The sequence below is a fragment of the Colobus angolensis genome, unplaced genomic scaffold (assembly GCF_000951035.1).
Source record: "Colobus angolensis palliatus isolate OR3802 unplaced genomic scaffold, Cang.pa_1.0 Scaffold80, whole genome shotgun sequence".
NCBI classification, from domain to species: domain Eukaryota; kingdom Metazoa; phylum Chordata; class Mammalia; order Primates; family Cercopithecidae; genus Colobus; species Colobus angolensis.
The window spans coordinates 641,902-653,973 of record NW_012121821.1 but is presented as its reverse complement, the minus strand read 5'-3'; positions in this window follow the sequence as shown (position 1 = coordinate 653,973).

The window sequence follows — 12,072 nt, the reverse complement described above, 5'->3', positions numbered from 1 at the left end:
ATGGTGGTATGTACCTGTAGTCCCAGCTACTTGGGAGTCTGAGACAGGAGAATCACTTGAACCTGGGAGGTGGAGGTAGCACTGAGCTGAGATCACATCACTGCACTCCAACCTGGGTGACAGAGCGAGACCTTGTCTCAAAAAAAGAAAAAAAAAAAGCAAAGAAAAAATGTTTAAGATATGTTTAATGATGTTACCATACTAAGACACACAATGAATCCTGGGGTGGGATCACCAGTTGATGAGAGGAGGCAACAGAATTCAGGTAAATAAACTGTTCCTTGCCTACTGAACTTTGGTGCCCAGTTCATTAAAGAAATAACTTTATTATGGTGAAACAAAAAAACACTACAGTTCAGTAATGTCATGCATACTTACATTGTTGTGCAGATCTCCAGAACCTTTTTGCTGTGTAAAACTGAAACTCTACATCCATTAAACAACTCCCCATTTTCCCCTTCTAGCCAGTCCCTGGTAACCATCATTCAACTCTGTTTCTATTAATTTGACTACTCTAGTTACTGCATATAAGTGACATAATATTTGTCTTTTTGTGACCGGCTTATTTCACTTAGCATAATATCCTCAAGGTTCACACATGCGGTAAATAACAGGATTTCCTTCCTTTTAAGGCTGAATGTATGTAACATTTTTCTTCATTCATTCATTCCTTGATGGACATTTGGGCTGCTTCCACCTCTTGGCTATTGTGAATAATGCTGTTATGAACATGGGTGTAGGAACCTCTCTTCAAGATCTTGCTTTCAATTCTTTTTGATAATTACCCAGAAGTAGAATAGCTGGCAGTTCTATTTTTAATTTTTTGAGGAACCTCCATATTGTTTTCTACAATGGCTGCACCATTTTACATTCCTACCAATAGTGCACGAAGGTTCCAATTTCTCCACATCCATATCGACACCTGTTTTTTTTTTTTTATTATCTGACTAGCCTAATAGGCATGAGGCAGTACCTAATTGTAGTTTTGATTTGCATTTCCCTAATGATTAGTAATCTTGAGTATCTATGTTCTCATATGCTTGTTGGCCATTTGTGTATCTTTTTTACATAAAAGTCTATTCAAGTCCTCTGCTCATTTTAAAATTAGGGCTCTTTTTGTTGAGCTGCAAGAGTTCTTTTTATATTCTAGATATTGAGCTCTTACCAGATACAGAATCTGCAAATATTTTCTCCCCTTCTGTAGGTTGCTTTTCACTCTGTTGATTGTGCTAGTCCAGTTTTAGTCTCTGCTCATGAATGAAAGTCTAGTCTGGAGCAAACTGCTGGCAGTCTGGTCAGGTCTGGAGCCATCTTCTATCCTAAAGACATTAGTGGTAATGAGTCAAAACATCTGTCTTGGATACTTCACATCTGGATATTCTGATCCTCTACAACATCCAAAAGCATTCCCATACCTTTGCTTTGAGCCAGAACCAGCCAACTTAAGGTTTCTGGGGCTGTAGAATTAGAAGCAGCTTCAAGACTGGGTAAGTGGGAGATACGGAGGTTGACTCATCGGATTCAGATTTGCGTTATTAAGTGTCTGTCACCAGAATGCTGAAATCAAACAATTTCAATACCTACTTTTCAATTCACTATTGTTCCTTTTTACTCAAATGACAGTCAGTTCAGTTTCTTTGATGCTTGATGTTTATGCTGAGGAAATAAAACATCCCAATCCTGGAGGCCTGAATGATTCCCAGGAAGTATATGGAGAGTTAATCCAAGGCTTGGTCTAGAATGCAACTCAGTTCACACAAAACTTGCTCCAAAAAAACCTTGCTGATTCTGTACAAGTGGATATGAACACTATGGAATGGTGCATTCGCTAAACCATCCTATTTGAAGAGATAAGTTTCTGACTTACAAAAGGTCTATTTCCTCTTCCAACCACTACTGCCTTTTTGAAGTACACAATCGGAGAAGCTGAATAGGTTGGCTTGTCAATATTGATGAGATTTTTAAAAACCTAAAAAAATTTATGGAAAATGACTGATTGCCTCACTGTCAAAATTTTTATTCCCATTGAGATTTAGCACATATGATAAAATTATTTATCCATGATTGCTTATGGAAACAGAAAATTTTAGAAAGCCTTATGTGCATTATTTTTGTGGTTCCCACAAGAAAAATGAAATGGGAGAGAAAGTTAGGGACAGAGCTGCACAAGGTCAAGCAGAAAATAATGCTGAAAATGTAGGGTCCTAATTCCCTGACTTTTATGTTAAGTTGTTAATTCAAGTATTTACATACAACGATGTTTGTCACTGCATACTTCAAATTATGAATGTAAGGAATAGTGACATTTAAGCTGCCAAACACAGTAGATTAAAAAAATACTTAGGTTTACTCATCACATCAAGAAATCCAGAGATAGGCGATTGAAAGCATTGGTTTAAATGTTCAGTGATTTTGTTAAAGCCAAGTATCTAATTTCTTTTTTCTCATGGATGAAAAATGGGTATGATAGCTCTGAACATCTCATTCCTTACCAAGCAGAAACAGGTAAGAAATGATACCAGCTTTGGCTGTCTCATTTTATCCGGAAGGCAAAATGTTTCCTGGAACTTCCCCCTCAACTCTCACAAAACTTGAGCTTATTTCTCAATGGCTGGAACTTGTAAGTGAGGCTACAAAACTAAATACTCCTAGATATTATAGAGGTAGGTTAGTGAGAAGGGATTTGGGAATGGGTGTTTCTCTGCTAAGTTTTAGGGTTGGCCACAGGAAAACCAGGGAATACCAAATATCCAGCAATACAAGAGTGACTGAGTGTCACGTGCCATATGAATCCCAGGTGGCTGTTAAAAATTGTGTTGTGAGCCAGGTGCAGTAGCTCACACCTGTAATCCCAGCACTTTGGGAGCCTGAGGAGGGCGGGTCACATGAGGCCAGGAGTTTGAGACCAGCCCGGGCAACATGGCGAAACTCCATCTTTACTAAAAATACAAAAATTAGCCGGGCATAGTGGTGCATACCTGTAATCCCAGATACTCACATACTCATGTGGCCAAGGCACGAGAATTACTTGAACCTGGGAGGCAGAGGTTGTGGTGAGCTGAGATCATGCCACTGTACTCCAGCCTGGGCGACAGAGCAAGATCTCATCTAGAAAAAAAAAAATACTGTTGCAGATAATGACATGCTAAATTATCTATAAAGTATTATTAGCTAAATATTTAATATAAGAAAATTTCAAATTTTTTAGAGCAAAATAAATATATATTTAAAAATTTTAAATGGACAGATGCAAAAGGAAAAAAAATGGAACTTATATTCAAAAAATGTTGACTACAGTTGAGTTTTTCAGGAAACAGACTCTGAAGCAGAGGTTTGTATGCAGGTGATTAACAGGTGAGAACTCTCAGGAACAGCACCTGTTAAGGGAAGCAGGGACAGGATTGGGCAGAGGGGGAAGGTGAATTGCAGGGCAGTTGCCACAGAGACTTTAACTTGTCTCATGGGACACTCTAAAGCTGGGATGTCCCAGATTGTGCCAATTGACTTGATGCCTTTGTACCTCCACAACTGACCAGCCATTGGATTTGGGTTGACGCAAGGAGGGGAATGTTGGGTGAGGCAGTTTCCATCACTGAAGACAATTTTAGAGAGGAATTAAATTATGAGCCAGCAACAGCCAACATTCCTGGTAGCTGTATCTTGGAATCTGGGCAGCATACCACAGTATCCACTAGAAATGTCAACAGTGATTATCTTAGTTTGGGGATTAATATGCTTTATTTTTCTATATGCTTTATTTTATTTATAAGCTTTATTTTTCCAAATTTCTCTATATATGTTTTATGTTTTCCAAATTTTTCACAATGAACACAGCATTGTACTAAGGATTAAATGAGTCAATTCATATAAAGCACTTAGCACAACTCCTATAATTTACACAATACTCAATATATTTATAAATGATTATTTTGTATTTAGAAAGAAATTTGTATATAGGTACACACACATTTCTTTCTAAATTCAAAATAACCATAGGTAAATTTATTGAGTACTTGATGTATATATATATATAATTTAAAAAGAAAACATAAATATATACACTGTCAAAAAGAATGAAAGTGTGAAAAAGGATTTAAAATAACACATGGATCTTGCTATTCATTTTGGTTTATTTTAGTTTATCTGATCTATGAAAGTCTTTCTCATAACATTGTTTCTTTTTAGCATTGTCCAATAGAAAGTTTTGTGATGATGAAAATTTCTATATCTGTGCTGTCCAATATGGCAGTCACTAGCCACAGGAGGCTACTGAACATTTGAAATGTGACTAGCACAACTAAAGAAGTACATTTTGAAAATTTTATTTCATTTTAAATTCATTTAAAATGTAAATAGCTGCATGTTGCTAGTGGCTACCATATCTGACAGTATGGCTTTAGACCAACACTGGGCAATGGTTATTTAGAGAACAGATTTAAAATATTATTTCTCTCTTGAAGCTTGGATTAGTTTCTTTTTTTTTTTTTTATTTTTTATTATACTTTAAGTTCTAGGGTACATGTGCATAACGTGCAGGTTTGTTACATATGTATACTTGTGCCATATTGGTGTGCTGCACCCATCAACTCGTCAGCACCCATCAATTCATCATTTATATCAGGTATAACTCCCCAATGCAATCCCTCCCCCCTCCCCCCTCCCCATGATAAGCCCAGTGTGTGATGTTCCCCTTCCCGAGTCCAAGTGATCTCATTGTTCAGTTCCCACCTATGAGTGAGAACATGCGGTGTTTAGTTTTCTCTTCTTGTGATAGTTTGCTAAGAATGATGGTTTCCAGCTGCATCCATGTCCCTACAAAGGACGCAAACTCATCCTTTTTGGATTAGTTTCTTACTTCATTGCTCCGTATAATTCCCTAACCTCGATTTTAAAATCTCATTATAATTAGACACGTAGAAAAACAAAATGGGAAGAGCTAATTAAGTATAAATAAGAATGTGTTTATGTGTGAGTGTTGTCATATGAAAGGAAAAGTAATTTAGTTGAAAGTAAGATGTTGGCCAGGTATGGTGGCTCATGCCTGTAATCCCAGCACTTTGGGAGTCTGAGCGTGTGGATCACTTGAGCTCAGGAGTTCGTAACCAGCCTGGCCAACAATGTGAAACCCTGTCTCTACTAAAAACACAAAAATTAGCTGGGTGTGGTAGCACATGCCTATAATCCCAGCTACTCGGGAGGCTGAAGCAGGAGAATCGCTTGAACCCAGGAGACACAGGTTGCAGTGAGCCAAGATCTCGCCACTGCACTCCAGCCTGGGCGGCAGAGTGAACCTCTGTCTCAAAAAAAAAAAAAAAAAAGAAAGAAAGAAAGTTAGATGTTAAAGAGCTATATAATGTAATAATGTATTGCTAATTGTGTGGTGCTTTTAGCAAATGATCTGAAAAAAAAATGAAAAAGTTTGTTCTGTGTTAAATATTTGATTCCTCTTGGTAAGCCAAAGAAGACTTTCCCTGAAACAGCATCTTTCAACCACACTGTTGATAAGAAAGATAACTGCAGCAACAATTTGACATTGCCTGAATAACAAGTGGAAATCTCTTACTACTCAGATGGGAGGCCTGTGTGTGTGTAGACAACTCACTAACAGCAGCCAGGTTTATGGAGGAAAGCTACACAAACCGTGGTTTGCATCTTAGCCTTATCAATTACTAGTTCTGTGTATTTGAACAAGTTACTTAAGTTTTTGGAGCCCTCATTTCTCCATAATCAAGTGTTTAAAAGTACCCCTACCTTGAAGACTTACAGGAAGATCAGTCATATATAAAGCACCTGGCCAGGTGTGGTGGCTCATGCCTGTAATTCTAACACTTTGGGACACCAAGGCAGGAGGACTGCTTGAGGTCAGGAGTTCAAGACCAGCCTGGGCATCATAGTGAGACCTCATCTCAAAGACTAAAAAAATACTATACTAAAAGATGTATAAAATACTTGGCACATAGTAAGTGCTATATTAATGACAGTTTTATTGTTAGTATCACATCCAGAAAATGGATCAGGAAAACGGAAGTAAGCCCAAATAATATCAACTTTAGGTAGTAATTAATTGGCACAATGACAAACTGTAAAATCATTTTTGGAATATGTTACTTTGCATATATTGGCCACAAATGAAATTTCATCCAAGCCAGTACAGTGGCTCATGCCTGTAATCCCAGAACTTTGGAAGGCTGAGGTGGGAGGACTGCTTGAGGTCAGGAGTTCAAGACAAGCGTAGGCAACATAGCAAGACCCCAGTTCTACAAAATAATTTTTTTTTTTTTGAGACACAGTCTCGCTCTGTCGCCCAGGCTGGAGTGCAGTGGCGTGATCTTGGCACACTGCAAGCTCCCTCTTCCCGGGTTCACGCCATTCTCCCGCCTCAGCCTCCCAAGTAGCTGGGACTACAGGCACCTGCCACTGCGCCCGGCTAATTTTTTGTATTTTTAGTAGAGACAGGGTTTCACCATTCACAGGATAGTCTCGATCTCCTGACCTTGTGATCCACCCACCTCGGCCTCCCAGAGTGCTGGGATTACAGGCACGAGCCACTGCGCCCAGCCTACAAAATAATAAAATGAGCCAGGCACGATGACATGTGCCTGTAGTCCTAGCTACAGAGGAGGCTGAAGCAGGATCAGGGGCACTTAAGCCCAGGAGTGATGCTGCAGTGAGCTATGATTATAGCACTGCACTCCAGCCTGAGTGACACAGTGAGACCTTGTCTCCAAAAATATTTTAAATGTAGTCCATTGTTGATTGAATACATGAAGAATAAATGCCTTGCTTTGTTCTTAAAGCCCTTTTGTCCCCAAAATGGGTTGTTATAACTAAAATGGTTTTTTCACTGGCATTGTCACTAGGGTTATTTTCAAAGACCTGTAAAGAGCAATATCAAATCAACAGTCTTGAGCAGAGTTGTTTTTCTAGACTTAAGAGAGACTTTGCCTGAAATTAAGAAATAGCTTCTTGAGTAATAAAATATTCAAACATTACTGAAAGAGCAGTTAAGGCTTCCATCTTTAGATATTTTTAGGAAGACAAATAATTTTCTATGCTGAAAATATCATCATCTGTGGAAGCCAGCCTCTAGGATAACCTACAGTGATGCTTGCTTCCTCACATTCAGGCCCTTCACTAGTCTCCTGCTCAAATTCAATTGAGGGTGGCTCTGAATATGGCAGAGGTGATGTATGAATTCTGAGGCTAAGTGATAAAAGGCATTGCAGCTCCTGCTTTGGTCTCTTAACCACTTGCTCTAGGATAAGCCAGTTATCATGCTGTGAGGACACTCAAGCAGTCCTGTGGAGAGCCCCATGTAGCCAATAGCTCAGGCCAAGCTGCCAAGAATGTGAAGGAGCCACTGTGGAAGGGGATTCTCCAGCTCTAGTCAAGACTTTAGATGACTACAGCCCTTGCCAACATCTGACTGAAACTTTATAAGAGACTGACATAGAACTGCCCAACTGATCCACTTTTGAATTCCCAACTCACAGAAATTGTGAGAGATAATAAATGATTTTTATTGTTTTAAGCCACTATGTTTTGGGGTTATTCATTATGCAGCAATAGATATATATTACCAATAACAAATAATAAGCTAGGTGTGGTGGCTCATGATTGTAATCCCAGCACTTTGGAAGGCCAAGGCAGGAGGATCACTTGTGTCCAGGAGTTTGAGACCAGCCTGGGCAACACAGCAAGAACCTGTCTCTAAAAAATAAAAATACACAAATAGTTATTGCTGCTATACAAAATATCCTGCTCATGCGCTGAACCATTCAAAGTAACTTCTCGCTTTATAACTTTAATATTTTAACAGCTTGACATGTCATTAACACTATGTATTTTCTTATATCATTCTTATGAGACAAGAAGAATCAGTCAATTAAGTATTCAGTGAACATCTGTTAAGTTCAAGGTAGTACTCTAATTTCTAGAAACATACAACTTACCAAGAGTGAATCACAAAGACACAGAAAATCTGAACAGATCAATTGTGAGTGAGGAGATTGATCCAGTAACCAAAAACTTCCTAATAGAGAAAAACCCAGCAATATTCTGGCTTTTCAGATCACATAAAATTTTCACCTTTTACTCAAGATTCCTGTGGAGAGGAAAGACTCTGAGCTTTTAGCTAATTTTTTGAGGTCTTCCTTTGGCAGGGCTAGTAAAAAACAAAAAAGAAAAGAAAGGGAAAAAAGAAAAGCCCAGACCAGGTAGCTTCATGGATGAATTCTACCAAGCATTTAAAACTGAAGAGAAAGGAACACTTCCAAACTCATTTTATGAGGCCAGCATTACCCTCGCATCAAAGCCAGATAAAGATACTACAAGAAAACAAAATTATAGGCCAATATCCCTGACTTCTGGCTCTACAGGCAAAAATCCTCAACGAAATATTAGCAAACAAAATTCAATGCCACATTAAAAGTATCATATACTAAGATCAAGTAGGATTTATTCCTGAGATGAAAAATAGTTCAAAATATGCAAATCAACCAGTGTGATATTTCACATTAACTAAACAAAGTATAAAAATCATATGATCAATTCAGTAGATACAAGAAAAAGCATTTAATAATATTCAACATCTTTCATGATAAAAACTCTCAACAAATTAAAGAAGGAATATACCAGAGTAATTAGGCAACAAAAAGAAATAAAAATCATCCAAATCAGAAAAGAAATTAAATTATCTCTGCATATGACATAATCTGATATATAGAAAACCCACCTGGGCACAGTGGCTCACGCCCGTAATTCTAACACTTTGGGAAGTCGAGGCAGGAGGATCGCTTGAGCTTAGGAGTTTGAGATCAGCCTAGGCAACATAGTGGCACTTGTCTCTGCAAAAAATAAAAAAAATTAGCCGAGTGTGATAGTGTGGGCCTGCAGTCCCAGCTACTTCAGAGGCTGAGGTGGGAGGATCGCCTGAGCCCAGGAGGTCAAAGCTGCAGTAAGCTGTGATGATGCCACTGCACTGTAGCCTGGATGACAGAGCGAGACGCTGTCTAAAAAAGAAAGAAAGAAAGAGAGAGAGAGAGAGAGGGAGAGAAATACATAAATAAATTAGAACTAATAAACCAATTCAGTAAAGTTGCAGGATACAAAATCAACAAATGAAAACTGGTTGCATTTCTATACGCTAATAATAAACTACCTAAAAAAGAAATTAAGAAAACATCTCATTTATTATAGCATCAAAAACAATACAATAATTATTAATAAATTTAACCAAGGAGGTGAAAAATCTGTACGCTAAAAACTGTAAGACACTGATGAAAGAAAATGAAGACACAAATAAAGATATGTTCACAGATTGAAGTATTAGTATTGTTAAAATGTCTATACTCCCCAAAGCAATCTAGATTCAACGTGATCCCTATCAAACTTCCAATGGCATTTTTCATAGAAATAAACAATCCCAAAATTTATATGGAACCACAAAAGTCCTCACATAATCAATGCAATCTTGAGAAACAACAACAAAGCTAGAGATATCACACTCCCTGTTTTCAAATTATATTACAGAGCTATACTAATCAAAACAGTATAGTACTGGCATAAAAACAGACACAGAGACCACTGGAAAAGAATACAGAGCTTAAAAATAAACCCACACATATGCGGTCAACTAATCTTTGACATGGGCATCCAGAATATACAATAGGTAAAGGATGGTCTCTTCAATAAATAGTGTTGGAAAAACTAGGTATCTAAGGTATCTACCTGCAGAAGGGTAAAATTATATCCTTACTTTACACCCTCCACAAAAATTAAATTGAAATGGGGTAAAGACTTAAATATCACATCTGAAATTATAAAACTCCTAGAAAAAAAGATAGGGGGAAAGCCACTTGACATTGGTCTTGGCAATGATTTTTCAGACATGCACCCAAAGTACAGGCAACAGAAGCAAAAATAAACAAGTTGGACTACATCAAACTAAAAAGCTTCTGCATAGCAAAGGAAACACTCAACAAAATGAAAGGGTAACCTATGCAATGGGAGAAAATATTTGCAAACCATATATCTGGTAAGGAGTTAATATCCAAAATATGTAAGGAATTCATACAACTCAACAGCAAGAAAACATAGCCCAATTAAGAATTGGGCAAAGGATGCGAATAGACAGTTTTCCAAAGCAGACATAAAAATAGCCAACAGATACATTAAAACAAACACAACATAACTAATCATCATGGAAATGCAAGTCAAAACCATACGATATCACCTCACATGTGTTAGAATGGCTATTATCAAAAAATGGCCAGGTGGGGTGGGTCATGCCGTAATTCCAGCACTTTGGGAGGCTGTGGGAGGACTGCTTGAGACCAAAAGTTTGAGACCAGCCTGAGCAACACAGCAAGACTATCTCTATTAAAAAAAAAAAAAAAAGATAAGCAATAACAAGTGTTGCTGAGGGTGTAGAGAAACAGGAACCCTTGTACACTGCTGGTGGGAATATAAATTGATACAGCGATTATGGAAAAATAGTATGGAGGTTCCTCAAAAAATTAAAAATACAACTATCATATGATCCAGCAACTCCACTTCTGCATTTATATCCAAAGGATTACTCACAATAGTCAAGATACAGAAACAATGTGTCTGTCAACAAATGAAGAGATAAACAAAATGTAGTAAATACAGACAATGGAATACTTACCCATAAAAAGAAAGGAAATACTGACATTTGTGACAACACGGATAAACCTGGAGGATGTTACATTAAGTGAAATAAGCCAGACACAGAAAGACTAATATTGTATGACCTCACTTATATGGGGAATCTAAAAAAGTTGAACTCATAGAAGCGGAGAGTAGAATCGTGATTGCCAGGGTCTATGGGGTGGGGAAAATGGGGAGATGTTTATTGCACATTTATCAGCAATTAAAATGTTTCTTTTGGGAGCTAACCTATGAGAATGCAAGGGCATAAGCATGATATAATGGACTTTGGGGACTTGCAGGGAAGGTTGCGAGTGGGGTGAGAGATAATAGACTACACATTGGGTATAGTGTACACTGCTCAGGTGATAGGTGCACCAAAACTCTCAGAAATCGGCACTAAATAACTTATTCCTATAAACAGAAGCCACCTGTACCCCCAAAACTATTGAAATAAAATTAAACTTTCTTTTGCTAGTTTGGTAGATGAAAAATAGAATATAGTTTATTTTGCATGTCTTTGATTACTAGTGAGGTTGAGCATTAAAAAAGACTTAAATTTGAGTTTTATACTTCTTTTGGGACTTATATATTCATGTCCTTTTATTCTTATTGGTTAGTAAGAGATCTTGATATGTTAAGTACATTAAACCTTTGTCTGACATATATTATAGATATCTTTTCCCTAGGCTGGCACTTTTAAAAAATTATTATACTTTAAGTTTCGGGATACATGGGACAGGTTTGTTACATAGGTATACATGTGCCATGGTGGTTTGCTGCACCCATCAACCCGTCATCTACATTAGGTATTTTACACAGTCAAATCAATCTCATTCTTTTTAAGTTCTTCCAATTCTTTTATATTTAGAAGGTTCTTCTCTATCTTTAGATCAATTAGTCACTTGTATTTTTTTCTGGTTTCTGGTTTTGTGTTTTACACTTTTTTTTTTCTTCTCTTCAGGAAACAAGGTGACAGTCTATTTTTCCCATGGTTAAGCATGTTTCCTTCACTATTAATTGAATAGGTTTCTTCCCCCACTAATTTATAATGTCACCTTCATTACCTAAGGAATTCTCAGATTATATGGGTATGTTTACGAGTTTTATAATCTCTTTTATTGTCTATTGGTTTTGGTGATAGTACCACACTTTTTTTTTTGTGATTATCTCTATTTATTCATCAAGAAACATCACACTCTCCCCCAGGAAGCCTCCTTAATTATTCCAAAACAGTATGATTGCTCCCTTCACTCTCTTTCACCTTTGTCATGTTTAAAAATCTGCCTTGGCCGTGCGCGGTGGCTCACGCCTGCAATCCCAGCACTTTGGGAGGCCGAGGCGGGCGGATCACCTGAGGTCGGGAGTTCCTGACCAGCCTGACCAATATGGAGAAACCCC